The sequence below is a fragment of the Zalophus californianus genome, chromosome 14, assembly GCF_009762305.2.
Source record: "Zalophus californianus isolate mZalCal1 chromosome 14, mZalCal1.pri.v2, whole genome shotgun sequence".
Lineage (NCBI taxonomy): Eukaryota > Metazoa > Chordata > Mammalia > Carnivora > Otariidae > Zalophus > Zalophus californianus.
Window position 1 is genome coordinate 60,543,283 of NC_045608.1, and position 21,684 is coordinate 60,564,966.

A 21,684-nucleotide genomic window follows, 5' to 3' on the forward strand; every position below is an offset into this window, starting at 1 on the left:
GGAAATGACAATATGTTGTCCTAAGCAGTTTTACAAGATTGATCAGGCAAGACTAGTATAGACCTTCATCCCTAATCATTCACCATTACAGAAAATTGAAGCTAGAAAAGAGCAAAACTTGGTATACATGTCCTTTTGGGTTCCAAGTGAACAAGGATTTGAGGATGGAAGGCAGGGGGAGCTTTCATTTTTGGCACAGACTAAATCACACCTTAAAAGAAAAACCTGATATGGGTGTTTCCAGACAATGCTAATTTCCTTAGGGTAACTAGACATATGCTGTAGAGAAAAAATTAACTACCAAATAACTTTCTTTTATTGTGGAAGTTGGGAGGAATGGAGGAATAGAATAAGTAGTTGGAATTGTTGATGGATGATTTTTTGTAAAATGATATATATTTTGGTATTTCCAAGTCTAAAGTAAAGTAAATTCCATATTCTCATTATTTGGCTTCACTCAGCACCTTTCATTTTAAAGCATGCCTGGTTCTTTCTTAGCAGAGTATAGGTTAAACAAGGCTTGCTGTGTTCATATATATCTTTCTTCCTTTACACTCATCCTTAAACTTCCCATCACTCATCCCATCACATTCTTCTTGACTTTTCCAGCCCACATTGATTTAATGTTCTAAATTCCTGTAGTACACATTTTCTAGTCTTGTTGTTGCCTACATTACACCTTATTTTTATGCCCCATTCATTTGAGTACATTCATATGTGAAATCTTTCACATTATTTGAGGCCGGAGACCTTGAATACTGGTTCAGACATTCTATAGTGCCTAGGAAAGGGCTGTACTTTGGGAAGTACTCTGTGCATTCCTGTCTCAGATTGTGCTGCAATGATTTGTTGAATAAGTTTTACTTTATTTTCAGAATGAATACATGATATAAATAACAGATCCAGTTTTATGAATATTCATATTCTTTAAGCTGAAAGTTACAACTGCTAAATGATCACAGACCCAAATGTTTTCTTAGGAGAATTGTGACTTTCTGTATAAAAAGTCATTAAAAATAAACAATCTCTGCCATCAAGAATTGGACAATTTAATTAAGCAATAGCATCAGTAACATACATGTAGAACATAAGGGTAGTCTACTTTAGAGCCAATACTTTAAAATTAAAATGGGTTTAAAAAGTTTTTTTCTAGTTTCACATTTGACAAATATGAACTAGTGTTACCCAATGTTGCCCATAATTAAAGTAAATGAGAGAGCAAAAGCAATTATTTGGTTCATCAAATGATTGATTACACCAGTTTGAAGTCACCAAGTACAGGATTAAATTTTCTCTGAAATTATCAGGGTTGTATAATGAAGGAGTAGGAAATTGGGGATGGATGCACCAAATCCTCTTTCAATTTTAATAAACATGTATTAAAACCCAAGTTACATCAATTCCTAGTTACCTTTTTGGGAGAAGTTGCTTAATGTTTTTGAGTTTTTGTTTCCTCATCTCTAAAATGGTAATAATAATAATTATTTTGCAGAACTGTTTTGGAGATTAAGCAACCTATTGAAAGTAAAGGTCTCATCACTACCTGTACATAGTAGATACTTAATACATTCATCACCACACAAATGAGCCATCTCTCTTGAAACAGATTACAGAGTAAATGTCCCTTCTTTTTTCATTACATGTGTCTCTTCTGAGAAAGCTGATCTGCCCGCAGATCTCTTTGAGGGAGGGGACCCAGCCAATGATGTTTTGCACCACTCCCTGAATATAACTTTTTGGATGAGAAGTGCTCCAGACTCAAAGGGAGCTAATCCTTATACTATTTGGCAATGCGTGAGTAGCCTGATATGAACTATCTGTCCAATGGTGAATGAGCTGGGCAACTAGCTTCTTGCTTTCAGAACGCATAGAATGGAAAACACAGGGGAAAAAGTCAATCAGTTGTAAAAGGCCTTGCACAACATGTGGTTCATTAGTTAGAGTAGGGAGTGAGGAACTGTGCAAGAATTTATATTAAGAGTAAACCAAAGATGAAGGAAGTAGAATCTATAACCAAAGAGACACAGAAAAAAAGAGAATAAAAATCAAGAGGTCTAGCTAAAGAAGCAAGAAACAGAAGGAAAAGTAAGAAGACAAGAAATACAGAAAGAAGCAAAGATTGATAGAATAGCCAAATGGAAAACTAGACAAAGATCCACCAAAGTTCTTGCCCTTGTGATTCCTATAAATGCTATGACCAGGATTCCTCCATCTGAGAGTCCCAGCCTCAAATACTTCTTTATTTTGGAGTTCCAGGATAGTAAATTATATACACTCCTTCCTCCCATCTTCCCCACCCTACTATTCCTTGAGTTAGCATAAATGAGTTTCTTGTAACAAACTAACACTTCCAGTGTAACTAAAATGCCTTTGAAACATTTGAGGTAATAGAGGAAGATCTATGTGGCAAATAAATGATTTACACTCACAAAAGGAATGTCATCGTTAGATTAATTTCCTCCCCTGGCCCACGTGGTGCATGCATGACCAACTACCTGAGATTGCTTGTTTTGTCCCTGCATATGGAAAATGTCTTTTTCACTCCTCTCCAACTATTTAAATCCTACCTATTTATAAAATGTCCAGTTGAAGCTTCCTATCTTCCTGAACATTCTGCCTATACAAATATCTCTTAACTAAATTTCTAGACCACATTTTCATGCTTAATGCTACCATATGTTATCTCTATGCCTAAATCCTGCATTGTTAGTTAATGCATTGTCATTTTACCTATTCTAGGTGTATATCTAATCCATCCTCCAAAAAAAATATAAGTTTTTTGAATGCAGGAACTGGGGTTGATGCATTTTTAAAATTTGCTTTACCTTTATCACATGATATCCCCAAAGTAGAAGTAAAAAAAAAAAAAAAAAAGGAATGAATGAATGAATAAACAAAAATCAAGTGAACAAAAGAATGAATATATTTAGTGTGGTCAAAGGCTTATGTAAGATCTCTCAGAGGAACTCTATAGGAAAGTTTCCTATTTTTTAATGAGGAAAGCAGTAGCATTTTTACATTAATTCCTTTGAGATTGGGTTCTTCAATTTATCCTACGGAGGCTGTTACAATTATATTTATCACCATTTAAAAAAGCGTTAGGTGCAAAAAATCCATTTTAGGTGTTAGATCATAATAATTGCAGCCTATTAGACCAATGCAAGGGTCTTTCCAATTTCCAGTATATCTGATTGTGTTAAAGAGGATGTCACAAGGAACTGACGTACTATAGCAGGTCAGTGGACAAGATGGTTGCAGAAGAGGTCTTGGCACAAACTGACATATTCAGTTGGAATTGTTTGTTTTCAATTCTTTTTAATTTCAGGAGAAAAGACTCTTTCATCTCTTCTCTACACTTGAACAGCAGGTGGGCAGACACTGAATATTTTCAGGAGAGTGAGTGTGTGGGTAAGTCACTTGGAAGAAGTTCAAACATCATGTATATTACTGATGTTGACAAGTCTCACTGCAGGACACAGGGGGAAGCAATCCTAGCTGGGGTAGAGCTGGCATTTTCAGGATATTTTTTTAAAAAATATAAATGCTCTGACACTGATCTAAAACCTTAGTTCCTGAGGGCTTTCGTGTGTAACTGTGATGTGTGAGGCCAGGCATATACAAAAGCTGGGATGGAAGATTTCGCTCGAATAAAATTGGAAGCAGCTTAGATGTTCCGCCACTTCTCAAATCAACTGCGGCTTCTTGAGTTGGAAAACACCAGGTTTGCTATTCATTGTTTTTTTCCCCCCCTTTTTGTTCCCATTGCTGCCTTTGCCATTGCAGGGTCTATACAAACTGAAACGTGTTTCAGGACCATAATGAGTAGTTTTGAAAAGCATTCAGCTGAGTTCAATGTTGTTCTACTAAGTTTCTTGTAGCGCCGGTCCGTGGTGCCTGTGTGTGAGTGTTTGTGTGTGAATCCAAGTCACCTGCAGATGGCTGCATTCATTTGTTTCAAATAGATGTATCAGCCCAGTCCAAAAATAATTGTGAAGATCATTCAATATGACCATAGGAGTTTAAGTTCTAGAAAAAGAGCAGTGAGGGTGTGAAGTTAACTAAATTTGTTGTAAGAAAAAAAATAAATTTGTTATAAGGACTTTGAGGGATACAGGAAAGACTGTGTGGACCACAGTTTTGACAAAAAATGGGCTGTTGTGTGTGTGGTGTGTGTGTGTGTGTGTGTGTGTGTGTGTGTGTGTGTAGTATTTTTTAAATTTATTTTTTATTTTTTTAATATTTTATTTATTTATTTGACAGAGAGAGAAAGAGAGCGAGAGAGGGGGAGTGGGAGAAGCAGGCTTCCTGCAGAGCAGGGAGCCCGATGCGGGGCTCGATCCCAGGACCCTGGGATCATGACCTGAGCCGAAGTCAGACGCTTAACGTCTGAGCTACCCAGGAGCCCTAGATTTTTATCCATATTTATTTTAATATCTTAGTTTCCTTAAAAATGGCTTTAACTCATAGAGAAGGCATTTTATATATTTTTGTAATACTAATATAAAGAGATTAAATAAATTATGAAGATGTGGACATATTCAAATTGTCTTTCCAAGCAAAAGGACATGTTTTTCACTCTGGAAGGTTTTAATGGCCATGATGAAATCTCTCAATAACTCTAATTAAAGATGGATCCTGATGGCCTCTGCAAATTTGAAACAAAGTTACTGGCTAGGATAGAATGGCAGAAATTCTTATGGTGAGTCAGTGCCATGGACTCAAGAGACAAACTTCACTTTCTTTTTTGGCTGTCATAACTTTCTCTCCTTTGTTCCTTCCTTCTTTCCTTCCTTCCTTCCTTCCTTCTTTCCTTCCTTCCTTCCTTCCTTCCTTTCTCCCTCCCGCCCTCACTCCTTCCCTTCCTCTCTTTTTTCCCCAAATTATGACAATCTGTTTCATCTTTTCCACTTCAGAACTCCTCTTTCACATTTATTGTACTGTGTTTGTTTATACTTCAGATTAACTTTGTTTATTTTATTAAAAAGAAGAGCCCCAGCATATATGAATTAGATTTCAAAATTCTGACTTTAACTCTGTGGATAGTGCTACTTAGCTCTTTCCTGCTGTAGAGATATACGTTGTCCGGAAATGAAGAATTCCGTGTGAAAAATCAGGGGAGATTATGGTGCAAGAGAAAATAAAACATGCAGAAAGTGAAAATATGTACATGTTAGCACTCATTGCAGAGTTAAGTCACTGTTTGGGAAAATAAAAATATATTATGTGTTTAACGGTTAACTCTTTAGATGATTTTACGGTCATGAATGGGTTGATAAGCTACATGTGATATGATGGTATAGAGACAAAATCATGATGGGGAAAGAAAGGTGTGCTTGTACCTTCTCTCTCCCCTGTAAAACTACGTATCTCTTTGGAGACTGATTTTCCCACCACTCAGTGTCTCAGACATTCTCCTCCATCTTGTCCTCTTCTCTCTCTGGATCTCTCACAAGCTGAAGCCCTCATTCCAGCCTGCTATAATTTACTCTGTGTATAAACAGATCAATGAAGTGAATTCAGCTTCAGATGTGGCCCCTGATAGGCCAGAGTCACTCACGGGGATCTCTGGAAACAGTGCTCAGAAACCTTGATGTTGCAGTTGTTCTAAAATGGGGAGGTAGAAAGGGGCCTGATGTTCCATTCGATGTCCAGTTTAGTTTGAAGGCAGATTACCTTTTGGACTGTGAACCCTCCTCAACCCTCCCAAAGAGACACAGATATGCATAATTTATTTCTCGAATTGGGAGTTGTGAAGTGAATGGAAGAGTTTGGATCTCAGTTCTTCCCCTCCTTAAGAGTATGTCCTCAGGCAAATGTGGATACTTCACTTATTCATTCAACAAGCCATATAAGTATGGAGCACTGCTCTTGTTTTGGGACATGTTAGAGATGAGCAGTGCTGATAAGGCACATGTTCTCACGGAGCTTATATTTAGTAGAGGAGTACAACTCAACAAGTACACGTTCATACACAAGAGAAAATCAGGAAATGTAAGTAATACAAAAAAATTAAAAGAGAGTGATGTGCTAGGTTAGTGGAACTCAAATATTAATGTGCACCTAATTCAATCAGGGATCTTATTACAATGCAAATTCTGATTTAGTAGTCTTGGGTGGGGCTCAAGACTCGGCATTTCTAACAAGCTTCTAGGTGATGCCAGGGCTGCTGGTCCATGTCCCATGCTTTGAATAGCAAGTCAGTAGCTATTTATTAGCAACAATTTTAGATTGTGTGGTAATGGCAGGCTTTTCTGATGAGGCTCTGGGTAAATGGAGAAACCATTCATTGAAAATCTGTTGGAAGAACATTCTAGGCAGAGGAAGGGGTTATTTCAAAGGCCTTAAGATAGAAGAGAGATTGGTAAGTCAAAGGAATGGAAAGAAAGCCTTTGTGTCTTAAACATAGTGAGTTGAGGGCAGTGGGAGAAAGAGTCAGTCATGTCATGAAATCCAGGGTAAAGAATTAGATTTTATTCTCAGCATTAAGTGAAGTCATTGTAGGGTTTAAACAGAGCTCTACTTTACATTCTCTGAGATTATTCTGGATATAGGGTGGAGAAAGGAGCATAAAGTAGAAACAAAGAGGCCAGTTGAAGTCTACTGGAGTTGTCCAGATGAAAAATGATGTTGGATAAGATCAGGATGATAGCAATGGTGATAGAAGAAATAGGTAGATTAAGAAAAAGTTTTGCTTTTATTTCTACTTGTTGATTGATTGGTTGTAAGAGGCAAGGGAAAGAAAGGAAGTAAAAATTTCCCTCAGTTTGTTAGCTAGAGTTGGTGAATAGATGGTAGTCCCCCAAGGAGACCCTTGGAAGCAGAATTTGGAGAGTGAGTCAAAAGTTCCACTTAACCCATGATAAAAAAGGCATGTCCAGGAGGCATCGTAAGTCCTGAGTAAAGGTGAAAAATAAAGATATACATTTGGAAATTATCAGCATTTAAATGGAACTGGTTACAAATACTTAGGGAAAAAGTATAGACAACAAAAAAGAGACCTCAGCCCTTAAGCTTCATACCCTCTACCATTTAATGTTTACAACCAGAGTAGGAGAAGCTATTCAAGTACATTGAAATTATGTGGCCATTGAGTTAAGATAAAAACTGTGGGCATGCCATGTAGAAACCAACATAAAAAAAAATAAGTTTCAAAATGATAAGTAGTCAATGCAGCTGAATAATTCTATGTAAGCATGGGACTTGGAAATGTGAAGTTGGATTGTGATGATCATGCACATATATGTACATGTACTATGAAGGATAGACATGAGTATTAGAGATAATGAGTATGAAATGATGAGAAATAGAGAGGCAGAGAACTATTGAGGGTCCTGTATAAAGTCACAACGCAGCAGTAGTGGAGGCAGGACTTCTAACCAAGTCTCTCTGACCCCAGAATGTCTATTCTTTCCACTCTGCCTCTCTGCTTCTGGATCATACCACCCAGCCAGCCTTTCATACTGGGTGGGAGAGTGAGTTTCAGCCACAGGCCCTGGGTGCATATAGACAGTTTCCCCATAACTATGTCAAAATATAGCCTTAAAAATAGGAAGGTAGGAGAAAAGGAAGGAAAGGGGAGAAAGGATAATGAATAGAATCCTGGGTCTAAGTTGTACATAATGTCTTAATTCTACAAGCTCAGTGGATTAATCCTTTCTAAGTTCCTTTAAATCCATCCCTCTCCAAGTAAAATCCAGGTGCTCATCTCCTCTGTCAATTTTGCAGCAATCTCATTTATGTCTGATGGACCTGGCTTACCTGAAGAATAATCCCAAATCACCCCCCTTTCCTTTCATTGTGTATTTCATTATATAGGCTCAAAAACCTTGAAAAAGTACTCCCTGCATTTTGGAGAAAATCAAAAGATATTTATCTGGAGCTCAGTTATCTTTGGATACTATCCCGTCTGTCTTCTTATCACCAACATGCACTCAACTTGAGACAAGACACTCTCCATAATTGCCCTCATTTCCTTGCATATTCTTATGTCCAGAATTAGTTTTTTTTAATAGTTTTTTTCCAGAAATCTCTCCCTATTCCAATCTTGTTATTCAAATTCCACCTTATTCAAGTCCCCACTTGAATGCCCCCTTTGCAGGAAGCCTTACCTGGCCAAACCAAGTCAAACTATTGTTTTATTTCCTGGAGTTGACATAACACGTGATACCTCTGTCATTTAGCAAGCTAACAACTCTATTTTTCTGTTAATTCCACTGAAATATATACTTAATAAGCTCTTTTTTGACTCCCAATTAATACCCACTGCTATGTTAGGGCCAGACAGGTCATGAAGACTCACTAGCATCCTCTAAAATACTATGGAAATTCTGCCACTGATATGTGTTAGAGAGCAATAGCAAAAACATAGTATTCATTCTAAATATATAAGGACTGATGTGCTAAATGACATATCATCAACTGTCCCAATGTACAGGATAGAGAGAGAACATGTACAGGTGAGCTAGGGAGGGTGAAATCAGAGACCTTTTTCCCCTGGGTTTCCTGGGCTTCCCTTGGTGTCTGGCATTGTTTGCCTGCTGATTAGTGAGGTGTCTCTAGGTACATTAATGTGGAAGGTTGGAATGTGTTTGACAACAAGTCAATGATTCTTTTTGACGCGACTTTAATAGTACTGAAGAAGTGATTGTAAGATGATGCCTTTTAATGGGATATAGATATAAGCGACCTGCTTTTTATGACAAAGGTCAATGGTATTGATGGGTAGTGTAGAGAAGATAATTTCCTTGGCATGGTAGGAGACAACTTGCATGATTCATGATTCATGAAGGTATCTCGATCTCTCTCTCTCTCTTTCCATTTTTTTTTTTTTTTTGAATCTCTCCCACAAAGAGGAACCAAGAACACCCCAGCCAATTCCTTCCAGCTGCCACTTTATTTGAAATAAGGAAAAGGTAATAATCCCACAATGAAAGGAGCCACTGCTCAACAATTGATGGTAACCTCTAGCTGGCCGAGGCCTTCAGAATTTGACAATCATATATGGAATGAGTTTTCTTTTGTTATGAAGGAAGTGGATATGTGCCATTCCAATGGGACACACAAGCAGTCAAGGAGCAAAGGCTGAGTGACGGAGACTGGAGGAGGGCAGATGGCACGGATGAACATGAGAACACATCCATATGTGTCTACATGTTACTTGCAGGTCGAGCAATAAAGTACAAGAATCAGCTTTGCAGAATTACACTTTGTTGAAAGGTCATGGGCAAGCGGAATGAAGGGTACCCTCTGCACAAAGGGCTGCTTCTGGAAGCAGTGCCAGCTGGCCTTGGGCTGAATTGGAACCACTGGTAAATCATGGGTCAGGCAGAGAACATTGTGGATCTTTCTGGACAGTGCCCATAGCAGGGCAAAGAAAGTCTCAGCAAAGATTCCTCAGCCACAGCTTTATATTCCTGCACCTTATTGAATCTTAGTTTCTTATGGTGGGGGAAAAGACAAGAAATAGGCAAGAATGTGAAGAAGACAGAACAAAGACAGAGAGGGGGAGGGCAAGGTAAGAAGGAAAGAGAGGAAGGGGGGCAAAGGGGAAGGAATGAGATAAAAGGCAGAGAGAACAGAACGTACATGGTGAGTATTCAGGAAACTAAATAGTCCTGCTGCCTTGCCTTTCCTATCAGAGTAGGATTCTCTCCTAAGCCCCATTAAGGTAGTTTCACCAGTGAACTTTTCCAGAAAGGATGCATGTCTGACTCTGCCTCCTACACTTGACCCTATCTCCATCCATCAGGACATTGCAGGGGTGGCTGATTTTGGAAAGATTTGGCTAGCTAATCTTACCCACAATGCTTCCCACATCCAAATATAAGTCCCCTTCCTGGATTTTTATTCCAAACTGAGCTGTATTTTCTCAGCTGATTCATGCCCCTTTCCACCATCCCAGTGCATGCTTGCCTTTCCAAACTTTTCTCCATGAGCTGTGGATGTCCTCTCCCATAGTAAACAGGGCAGGGGCATGACTAAAATTGGTGGTTGTGGTCTGTGTGTTGTGTAGGAAGGTAAGATGTTATGAGCCTTAACACTCAGGGTTTGTCTTTTTTTTTTTTTTTTTTTTGCCAGCCTCTAAGTTCATTATTAGAACTTGGGTAAGGATAGAGATTTGCCACTACTCAAATAGCATCAGTGTCACTCATTCAACTCACTCATTCTTCAGTTCCTTAACATTTTCATCTCAGTGAATAACTGTATTCATTTCAGCTACCTATTCTCAAGGCCAGAATGTAGACTTTGTCAATAAAACCAAAACCAAATGAAACTAACCTGCTGCATGCACTTCTGAAATATAGAATTCTATCCCATCCCAGTTTATTGTTTTTCAGCCCTCCTCCTTGGTTATTATCACAAATATGTCTAAATTCCAATCTCACTGGTACTCTGGCATGTTCACCTGGTTAGATTTTTGCTATCTATCATCCCTGTCCTGTCTCTTGTTCCTTATCATTCAGTCTGGCCTCTGTTGTCCAACATATCAACACTGATGTCCATCGAGTTCTCCTTCTCCTCTAGCTTGTTTCTAAATAGTGTCGAAAAAATCACTCAATATCATATGAATATAAATTCATATCCAGCCACAACTAAGACCTTTGTGCTGTTAGATAATGGTGCTATTTCCAGCATTGTTTCAAAACATCTCTTCTGAAACATCCAGTCCCCTCCACTCCAGCCTTGGCTCCATAGAGATACATCACAGAGAAAATAGAAGAGATTCATTAGGAACACCATCTACTTTGAATGCTTATCTACAAGATAGCCTTCTATTACTTTATCTCTTCTATTTGAAAGAGTCCCCCTCCCACATCTAGAGCTAATTCTTCACTGTAGGCATTGGACCCTATACTCTCAACCTTCTTTTAGTCCAATATGCCTTCTCTTAAATTGCTTTCTACTTGACACCTCACCCCAAGTATTACTCATTGGTATTTAAACATGATTAAAAACAAACAAAAGACTCCTACAGACCCTTCCCTCTCTCCACCATACTGTATCTTTCATCTATATAACCCTACTTTTAAAAAAAAGATTTGTCAACTTTCTTCACTTTGAAGTCCCTCTTTAATCCATTCCCTTTTGAACTCTAGTCCTATCATTTCATGAACCAATCCTTGCCAAGGCTCTAATGGCACTGATGTTAAATCCATCATCTGCTCTCTAATCATGTTCTTCCCTAACCTCTCTGCAGGGTCAACTTTGACAACCACTGTGCTCTAGAAATCCTCTATGCCCTTGGCTTCCATAAAATCATGCTTCCTACATCTTCCATCACCCCTCTGGATGCTTCTGCTCAGGCTTCTTTGCACCTCCCTTCCTCCGCATAGCCTGTGAATGCTGATACTTCTCAGAATGCCAACATTTTCAAACTTCGCCTTCTTCCATAGATCTCAACTTGGAAATCACTCCAAAGCCTCCACATATTGGGTTGTAAACCCTCTGAGGTACCCTTGCAAAGTTACCTCAAGCTTATTTCCTATTTGCATTTATTACAATGCTTGTATTACTGATTACAGGGTGGCATTCTCATGGTACTATGAACTCCTTAGGAACAAGGATTGGCTTACTTTTGCTCTTGTAACTTCAGTGCTGAATTCCATGCCTGGCAAACCTTAGTCACACTACTAATATATGTCGAATAATTGAGATTGCTTATTTTGGTTGTAACTGAAGAGACTAGTTTTCTGAAAATTTCAACTACCTGGCATAATATTAGAATAATCGAAAATAATAAAATAAAATACTAATACTTGTATATTAGTGGGTTCAATAGGATTGGTAAATCTCAATGGCCATGTAATGTAGGCTCTAAACTACCAAATTGGTTCTCATTTCATCATTGTGTTTGCCGTGTGATTCTGAATAAATAACTCAGATCCCCTGTGTTTCTTCTTTTTTTTGCATTTAAATATTTAACTGATTAAACTACTTGACTCAATTTTTCTTAAGAAAAGGGCTTGAGAAAAGGGCTTTGTGGTAAAATTACATGTGCAGTCATTTTAGATTTTTACAGTAATTGTGGATTTCTGGCAACACAAAACAAAGTATGTAACTACATGTATGTGTCTATGTCTATATATAACTAGTATAAGTTGATTGACATTTTGGTTGATGTAAAGGTAGAAATTACTAATAATGACGAGGTGGAAAACAGCACACATGAAGTTCTATTGCAGAGCAGAGAAATGAGCAAACTGATCAATTATTTTTTGTCTTTTCATATAAATGAAAAATTTAAATCTTATTGACCTAGTTTTTACATTGCTCAAAAATGATAATGACGAATATGTGCTTGAACTCTCACCGTTCTATTTCTACTAAAATATCTTTCCTTTCATTTTAGGAAACTAGTTATTCAACAAACATTTTTCAAAAGATTTTATTTGTTTGAGAGATAGAGAGAGATAGTAATGGAGATAGCACAAGCAGGGAAGAGAGTGAGAAGCAGGCTCCCCCCTGAGCAGAGAGCCCCACACTGGGCTTCATCCCAGGACCCTGGGACCATGACCTGAGCCGAAGGCAGAGGCTTAACCAATTGAGTCACCCAGGTGCCCCTCAATGAACATTTTAATTTACTAAGAAATTTTAAGCCCACGCTAAGAGATCTCACATTTTCTTTAGGAATGGAGATGTAAACAACAATAAATATTTGGAATTATTGTTTCTCCTCATGCCAACAATAGATACCATTTTAATAGTTAAATGATGTGATTGTGCATGAAGCATGTCTAACACCATAGCAATTTTCCAAATATAAATCTTGGGTAATGGAATTGTTTTCTCCTACAGAAGAGAATGTTGATTCATGTGTTCATGAATACTTTCATGTTTTCTTGCAAGGTACCAAAAATTCATAGAATCATAGACTCTTAAAGCTGGAAAAGGCCTTGTGATTGTGGAGCCCAAATACGTCATTTTACACATGAGAAAACTAAAAACTGATTTCCCTGTCTCCACAAAGGGAATTAGAAAGTGCTTTTAGTTTCTTCTGCCACAGAAAAATCTATTCCATACACCAAAGCCAGCACCTTCCACCTTTTCTAATATCCCTTTTTCCATCTACCCACCCTCCCACCATGCAAATGCTGAGCTCCAGAAAGGCCCAATGAAGTGCAGTGCCCTGGTACGACCTCTCTCTGTTCTGTGACTTAAAACACACTCATCTTGCTGTTTGAATTCTCCCTCTTTACTTATATATCTCCTACTTTAAGATTCAGCTAAAGGATTGCCTCCTCCAGGACGATCTGATATGAAAGGCAGAGACAAGTGTTTTTTCATTGTTTCCAATACCTTCTTATTTCTACCACAGTATGTATAGTACTGAATCGTAATCATGGACTTACTTTTCTGCTTACCAGGTTACCAGGGCCCAGAACAGTCCTGGCTCATAGTTGAAGCACAAGGAATATTCGCTGCATGAATGAACAAATTGATGAAGAGGAGCCAAGGACTCTCACATGCTAAAACGAAAGTACAAACAGAAACAGGGCAAGAAATGAAAAAATTGATTCTACTGCTAATTTCTCCAGACAGCATTGGAAATTCATTTATTGTTAAATTTTATTTCACTTAAGTACACACATAAATGCATGCTTGCATAAGCACATATATACACGAAAGGGCTTGAGAGGAAGAAACACATTCAACCAAAATTCTACCAAGGTGACTAATCCCCGATCCCTGCAGAACAATTCTTATTGGGCTTCTTAGGGCAAACACAATAAAAGAGGGCCTTGACAGACTACTTACCCTTCTGAGGATTCTGCAGACAAGCTGACCAAACACCAAAAACCACCATCAAACACGTGCACTGAGGATGGGCTGCCTCTCTGGACTGCCTTTTCTGATGGACGTTCAGCCTTGTCTGGGTCTATGAAAAGCCCTTACTGTTCCTTGCTGGCAATCAAACCAAAACCTCTATCAATTTCTTTGAGAAAAAAGCTACATGATCCAGCTGACAAAATGATGTATTTTATGAATAATAGATTTCTCAAGGGCTTCAGTCCACATTATTTACTAGACAACCATAACTTGTAACGTTTACTTAAACACTGGCTCTCAACAAAACACTTAGAAGCACTTAGTATCTGGTCCCTGGGCAGTGTGTATCTGAAATCTGGACTATTGTGTGGAAAGAATTTGCTACCCTGTTCACCATCAAGACCGCCAACATCAGCCATATCTACAGTCAGAACCACACTGTGATGTCTAAAAAAACACACCAGTGGAAGCAGCAACTTTGGAGCAAAGCAAAGTCTGCCAGAAACCACCTACCTGGTCAGAATCCTCACCACGACTCCAAGAGAGAACATGACACATTTTATATACAAGCAGGAAAGTCCCAGCTGGAATACTTTCTTTAACCTCCGGAGTCATATTTTTTTCATCATCTGATACACTTTACTGGTTGCTTTAGTATTTAAAATGAATTAAGTGCTATTAAACCCCATTTTTAGGTAGTTTCATCAGTACAGCCTAAGGGGATATAAAGCAAGGAGCTTTCTCTGGCAGAAATCCAGATACTAACAGTGTTAAAATGCCTTCTTATTGCATTTAAGTCAGTAGTTAGGTCAAGTAGACAAACATATTTTAGAATATGTTTAAATAAGCACTCCATTTAGTGTTGCTTTTCAACTCACACATTTTCTCTTCCTTATTCTCTTTCCTGGCTAATACAAAAGGTGACACAGTCACAGGCATTGGTGGCTTTGTGCCTGGACAAATTGAATTTTTCAGTTCAGCTCAGAATAGCTCCATCTCATGGCAATGATGATGATCACAATAAGGACATCGGGGGAGTCAGTAGAATACTGCAGAAGACCAAAAGGATGATAAGGGCAGCAAATCCTCACTGTGTAGACAGGCATCAAGGAGACATGTGTCCCTGGACACTTGACTACATCTCATTTGCAAAAGTAAGAAAACCGGTCACTGATGGTGCACATAAATTTAAGTTGTGTTTGGTCTATGAAGAAAATGAGTCTCGAATCTCATTTACAGCTACCATAGTTTTGGCAGAGAATGGTATCACTAAAGCAACTTTACAAGGACAGTGGCATTTTAATTATAAGCATCTAACTATAAATAAAATTGGGATATATATTTTTGCAGAGACTGGAGAGACTCAAAAACGGCAGGAAGTGAAGGCTGTAAGGAGAGATTTTTGTTGCTAAAATTATGTGTGCCAAGTGGCACTTTTGGACAAAAATGAGAGATTAGGCAATCTTAAGTTATGATGTAAAGTAAGCAAGGTGGCAAGTGGATGGAATAAAAACCAAGGAGCTCTTGGTGCAAGCAAACTATGCCCAGAGCAATTAATCATAATCGTGTGGTAGAAAGTAGAATAAGAAATAATGAAAATGAGCATTTGATGTGATTTTTATAAAATGGCGATGAGTTCTATGAGCTGAAGGGCAATTTTGAGTAGTTTTTTGATATGTTGCTATGCACCTAGCACCATGCTGGGCAAAGAATGAGTGCTCAATACATGATTGTTCAGTAGAGACGATGTGTGTCCATATGGGTGGATGGGTGCATGGATGCATGGGATGGACACTGTCTATACAACATTTAGTATAACATTAGGGATAAATCCTAGGATTTGGGAAGCAATAGGGGTGGGTATCCTAAGGTAGAAAGTTTTTAGGGCCACACTGTGTCTCACACAAATGCTTGAATTAGGTCAACATAGTCTGCCCCATCAAGGAGAAATTGTTACAAGAATGTTGCCCATCAACAGGTCTTGGTCAGCATCTGCCAGGTTGTCTTTTAAACATGTCCTAATGATTCAGCCTTTTACCATGGAAATGGTTTGAGGGCCAAGTATAGGATGTAGTTCAGAAATAGTTGGAAACAGATGTGTTTGGGTGAACTTCTTTGCTGGGTTACACAATTGTTTGATATGCCAATTTAGAATCTGGAATTTCTCCTCTTCCTCTTTGCTGAAACTATGCAAAATAATCTTGTGACCCTGCACATACTAACAATATTTGATCTTATATTAAATATTATTCTCTGTCTTTGAAATGAAATGTGCTCTGTGTCTTCCTTTATATTTATCAGATGTTTCCTTAAATTTTTCAGTTTTATTATTCGTCTGGACTTAACTATTTCAAGTCCTACCCTCCCTCCACCCCTCCTTCCTTACTCTTGCTTCTCCCTAACACATGGGTATGAAATTTTCCTTTTTATTCACTTTCTGTGGCCTGCAGCTTCTGGAGCCATAGAGGCTGTGGTCATGTTTTAAGTTTTCTCCTATTCTATGTGCTACCTGCAGCTTCTTCCTTGGTGGCTTGGTGAATAGTAAATGGTATGTATATATTTACTTGACCATAAAATAAGCATTCAATATTTTTTCTTCAACATTTTCAGGTGTTTTTTTGGAAACAAGATATTTCCATAAAATTATAAAACTCAGTGTTCATGACATAGAAAGTTGAAAAATATAATAGGTTCTCGGTGGCTTAGCAAGTTAGCTAATGTGTGACTTGAATTGTATGTCAGTCAATTGTTATAAAATTCCATAGGATCTTTGGAACCATAAAGTTACATGTAGAAAATAATTTTATGTCGTCCGACATAGTCCATCTGTGAAATTAAACTAGTTCTTCAAAACAACACAGATAACACTTGAGCATTAAGAACAAGGGGAAATAGGTGGTTCTAGTTGAAGATATATTCTGGAAAGCTAGGTCAACAGACTTGACCTTCACATTCACACAGCAGGCTGAGGTGTATTTGAGATACTTTCAGTGGGGTACATGGGCATTCAGCAATTTAATTCTCCTGGAGAAGCAGAAACTTCAATGTGCACAGAATTCATTTCCCCCCATTACGGTAATATTCAATTGGGCTAAATTATCCTGTAACAGCATTTGATCGTGCAGCTACTGGATCTGGCTTCATTTACTTTAAGGTTAGTAAAGTCACAGCTTAAATTGCTTAAGAGTTGGCAGCATCAAAGTTCTCTCTTTTCTTTATTAACTTCTTTACTTGTAAAGAGTTGAAAACTGGCACAGGAAGTAAGAGGTCAGTCTGGAAGAAATATGACAGGTCATCACCTCTACTTTGGAAAGGTCAATGAGACAAGGATGTAAAAAGAAAAAAAATGAGATGCTCAAGACTTTTCTTGTTTTAAGCCAGTTAATCCTCAAAGGAAAATCTAAATCATATTAAAAAAAGTATGAAAATGGTAAGAATAGTAAAATGAAAAACATCCATTTAGATAATTATTTTACTAAGTGTAATAGAAAATCAGGAATGGCATTTGTGTTTGTGCTTTAGAAAAATATTATCATAGACCTCATTTTCATTCAAAGCAAATTGAGATGAGTGTTCCAAAGGACATGAATTATTCTCCTCTTGGTGGGACTCTGACTTTCTGGAGTCAGACATAAAACTATGAAGGTTCAGGAGATAGGAGAACCATGAAACCCAGCTAAATGAGAAAATTCAGGGATAATGAGGAACCTAAAAATGTAGGGAGTGGATGTCACAGAGGAAGGGCCTCGGGGGAATTCTGAGACTAGAGGATTGAGGCTGTGGTAAGAATGTCCTCAGATAATCAACGTCAGCCCTGAAAGCAGGCTGGGAATGCAAGGAGGCCGTCCCAGTTTTAGAAGCCAGGATTGGAAGCAGATCTGGAAGGCAGCTCTGAGAGGGCAGGGAAGTTTACTCCTTTCATCGGTGACCAGATTTAGAATGCAGCGAGGTGATTTTAGTAAATCCTGTTGGAGTCAGAATGAGGCACTGGGTATGAATGGTCAGAAAAGCCAAAGGAAGTCAAGTGTGTGTGTTTGTGAAAACACTCAGGAAAAGGTGCAGGGGTGGGGGTGGGAGGTTGAGGAGTGTCCTTTGGGACCCAAATCTGGCTAGAAATCCACACAGTTTAATTTTCCTACACTCTCTCCTGTGCAATCATGGAAATGTTATATTTTACACAGTGTTTTTAGATATTTAAAAATTAGCAACCAGTCCCATTGTCACCAATCATAAACCACACCCTCAATTCAACCACTCAGTGTAGCCAGGCATATAAACAGACGTGCACCTTCATAAAAGACGTAGGCCCTTCTCCAGGCAGAGGTGATAAGCAATCATGGATCACGATGAATACAGACAAGGAGAAACTGAAAAGATTTTGTTCAAGAGCCTCAGGCCAAAAGCCTGCTCGTGGAAAGTTGTCCAGGACTTTTATTTCCCGCATAGAACACTGAGGATGGTAATTTTGAAGGCGCCATCAGAAAGACCCCTTACTGAGCCATATCACACTGGTCTATTTTAGGACAATAAAGGGTTGAACTCCCTTTCCTGGGATTTAAAAAAGTTGGGTTTCACTGAGTGCAGCTATTTCAAACCTGCAGCAGGCAGGCCTTGGAATTGATAGAGTATAATAACACTGTGCTTCAGAACTGGGAGTTACTTGGGATGGAAATGGCACCATCGTACTCTTCAATGAGAAGCTTAAAGAAGATTTTAGTAATACTGAGCTGCAATTGCTCAGTGACAAAGGTACTCCCTAGTTGTATTTTTGACAGGGTTTAAACTCATGGGGGTACAGTTCATAGAGCATAATGCTTCCTTCTGAGTTTAGAAAGATATAATAACATGCACAATCACAATCTATTATTAGGAAAGGCTGAATGACAGGTGATGTCCAAAGATAGATAGAAATGCTATCGAGTACAAAGCAACAATCAAAAAGCCCCTCTTAAACAAATTGTATAATTGTGTGTATTTTTATATTTCCTTTATTAAATTCACTTATATCTTTATATATGGCCTTTAGGGCATGGGGATTAGAGAAGATTTCAAGGAAGAAATAATGGTTGCTTTGCTTTGGTTTAACTACCCTTAAATAGAAAACTTCTGAAATTAAATCTACTAGTTAAATAGAAAGACATTTATTTAAGGAAAAATATTGCTCTTAAAAATTTTAAATGCCCTAGGGCTCAGGCTTGGGATCCTTTATCTCCTCTCCGTAGGTAATCTCATCTACTCCCATGGCCTCAAATTCATCTATATGATAATGACTCCCAAACCTGAGCGCTAGCCTTGACCTCTTCCCCATCTCCAGGAGAGGATCTCTTAGGGATTTCTAATATGCATCTCAAATGTGCCATGTCCAAAACAGAACTCTTCAATACCTTCCTTACCCTCACCCTCAATCTCCTCTTTTCCTCAGTTTTATCTCATCTCTGCTAGCTGACTCCTCCACCAACCAACCAACCAACCAACCAACCAACCAACCAACCAACCCTATCGCTCAATCCAAAACAAAAACAAAACAAACCAAACAAAAGACATCCTTGATTCTTCTCGTTCCTTCTCTTTTGACCTAAAATTCACAAGCAGAAACTGCTGAGTCTGCCATCAGTGCACCAACGAGATCTGTCCCCTTCTCTTTACCCCCTTTTCTGCCAACGCCATCTACTGAATCATTGTCATCTGTCCGCTGGGTATTTCAGAGCCTCCTTATTCGTGGTCCTACTTCCTCTTGGTCTATTCTCTCCCACCATAGCCCAAGCAGTCCATAAATACTGTAAATAAGATCATGCCTTCCCTGCTTAAGACCTTAACAATTTCTCAATGCATTTAGAATAAAATGTACATTTCTGACTCCTGCCTATGAAGACCCACATAATCTGGCTGTAGTCTACCTTGGATCCGATTTAATTGCCCTTCTCCCCTAGGTCAACACACTCAAGCTATAGCACACTTTTTCTGCTCCTGGGATATGCTAATATTGTTCCCACCTTAAGGCTCATTGTACTTGAGGTTTTATCTATTGGGAATGCTTTATCCACTAATTTTTATGTGGTTGGTTCCTTCTTAAAATTTAGGACTTCTTCATTTTAATTCTTTGCATTTATCAGTAAGTCATAATTTCTAGTTGAACACGGTATTCACCTTTATTGTTCACTATTGTATGCCCAGTACATAGAAAAAGTCTGTCACATGGTTGGTTCTCAGTAAATATTTGGCAAATAAATGCCCTTCAGAGTTCGTATGCTGATTCTATAACTACAGGTGTTACTTTGTTTGAGGCAATTAGCTTCTTTGAGAGTCACCCTACTAATTTGTAAATTGATAGATTGGGACTACAACCTGGTCATTTAGGTTTAATGCTATAAGAATTTGGAGGCTCTAGTAATTCCATAACCTGCCTCTAATAAAAATAACCAGATTGGGAGGGAGGGGAGTGAAAATAAACCAAAGACATAAATTTGCCAACATCTTTTCCTATCTTGTGATTTAATTGACAATTAGATAACTCTGCCAGTAGGCTATTGGTAATGCTTTGGTAGTGGTTTTATAGTCCAAACACCTAATTTTTAAAAAGTTTATGTTTAACTAAGAAGTAAAGATCAGTTGACTTTTTCTGTGCATGAACTTTATATTAAAATAACTATGTATAGCTATTTAAAAGTATTTCAATAATATTATTATATCTGATAATATGTGGGAAGAGTAGGCAGGGGCAGGTCTCTGCTCAAATTCTCCCTCTGCTCCTCAGTAGTGGCATGACTTGGGGGAGAATTTTAACCTCTCTCAAGTGCAATTTCCTGTTACCATAAATGATAGGGTAATACTCAAGTCACAGGATTATTATGAAGACAAAGTTCCTGGGCAGTTCCTCACACAAAATAGGAACTCAGTTACAATCAATTCTCTTTCCTCTTTTTTGTTCTTGTTCATTGCATACACCTCTATTCAAGTATCAAAGCATTTTATTTTTTCCTGACATCAGTGACCTCTTATTCTAATGGCGCTTCTGTAACCAGGCTGGAAGAGAACTATCACAATGAGACGAGTTGTGGATTAAACCTCTTTGGCTCTTTGCTAAAACTTCCCAGGAATCCTCTGGTACCAGAGCCTCCTCTTCATGCCCTTGCACTACCACAACATATGTCCTAGCAAGACAATTTGAAACTAGCTTAAAAGCTTAGGGAGGGAAGGACTCCCATGCTTATATTTAGTTTCTACCAGGACAAGAGAATAGATAAAAATTACACATAACCACAGAACTCCTTATCTGTAAGAAACCTTATTGTCTTTTGTCCAATAAGGAGGAGAATTTTCTCAAGATTGATTGCTTCCCTTGTCTTATAATTTCTGCTCTTAAGGCACTCGACTCTCTTCAATCTAATCTATGTATTGCGTTTGCATAAATTTGTTCCCCTGCCAATCCCCCAGTCCTAGAATTCATTTGCTGGCTCTTTAGATTCCCATTTAAAATGACTTTAAAGTTTAAAACTTTTTCAGTTCTATCAGACAATCATCTTTTAAGAAGAAAACAGAATATCAAACCTAAAATAAATAATAGAAATAAAATGGACAAAAATAGAGAACTCTCATTTTCATATATACCAACAACTTGTGAGGTTAGGTGGCGGAACTTCTTAATGACAAATTGGTGACTTGAATTAAGTTCCACCAATTCCTATTTAATGTTTTTAATCACTATGCCATGGGCTGACTTCTATTTGTGAAGGGCAACATGCAATTCTTGTGTGTGCCAAAAGTGTAACCCTGGTGTGTTTATAGTCCATTCTCAATGTTAGCTCAGACTCAAGCATGCTGCTGTTGGTGATGCAGGACTGAAGTTGATGGTGCCTCTACTGAGTGAGCACAGCAACTGAGAAAATCAGAATAAATCTATCATCATCTAAGGGATAT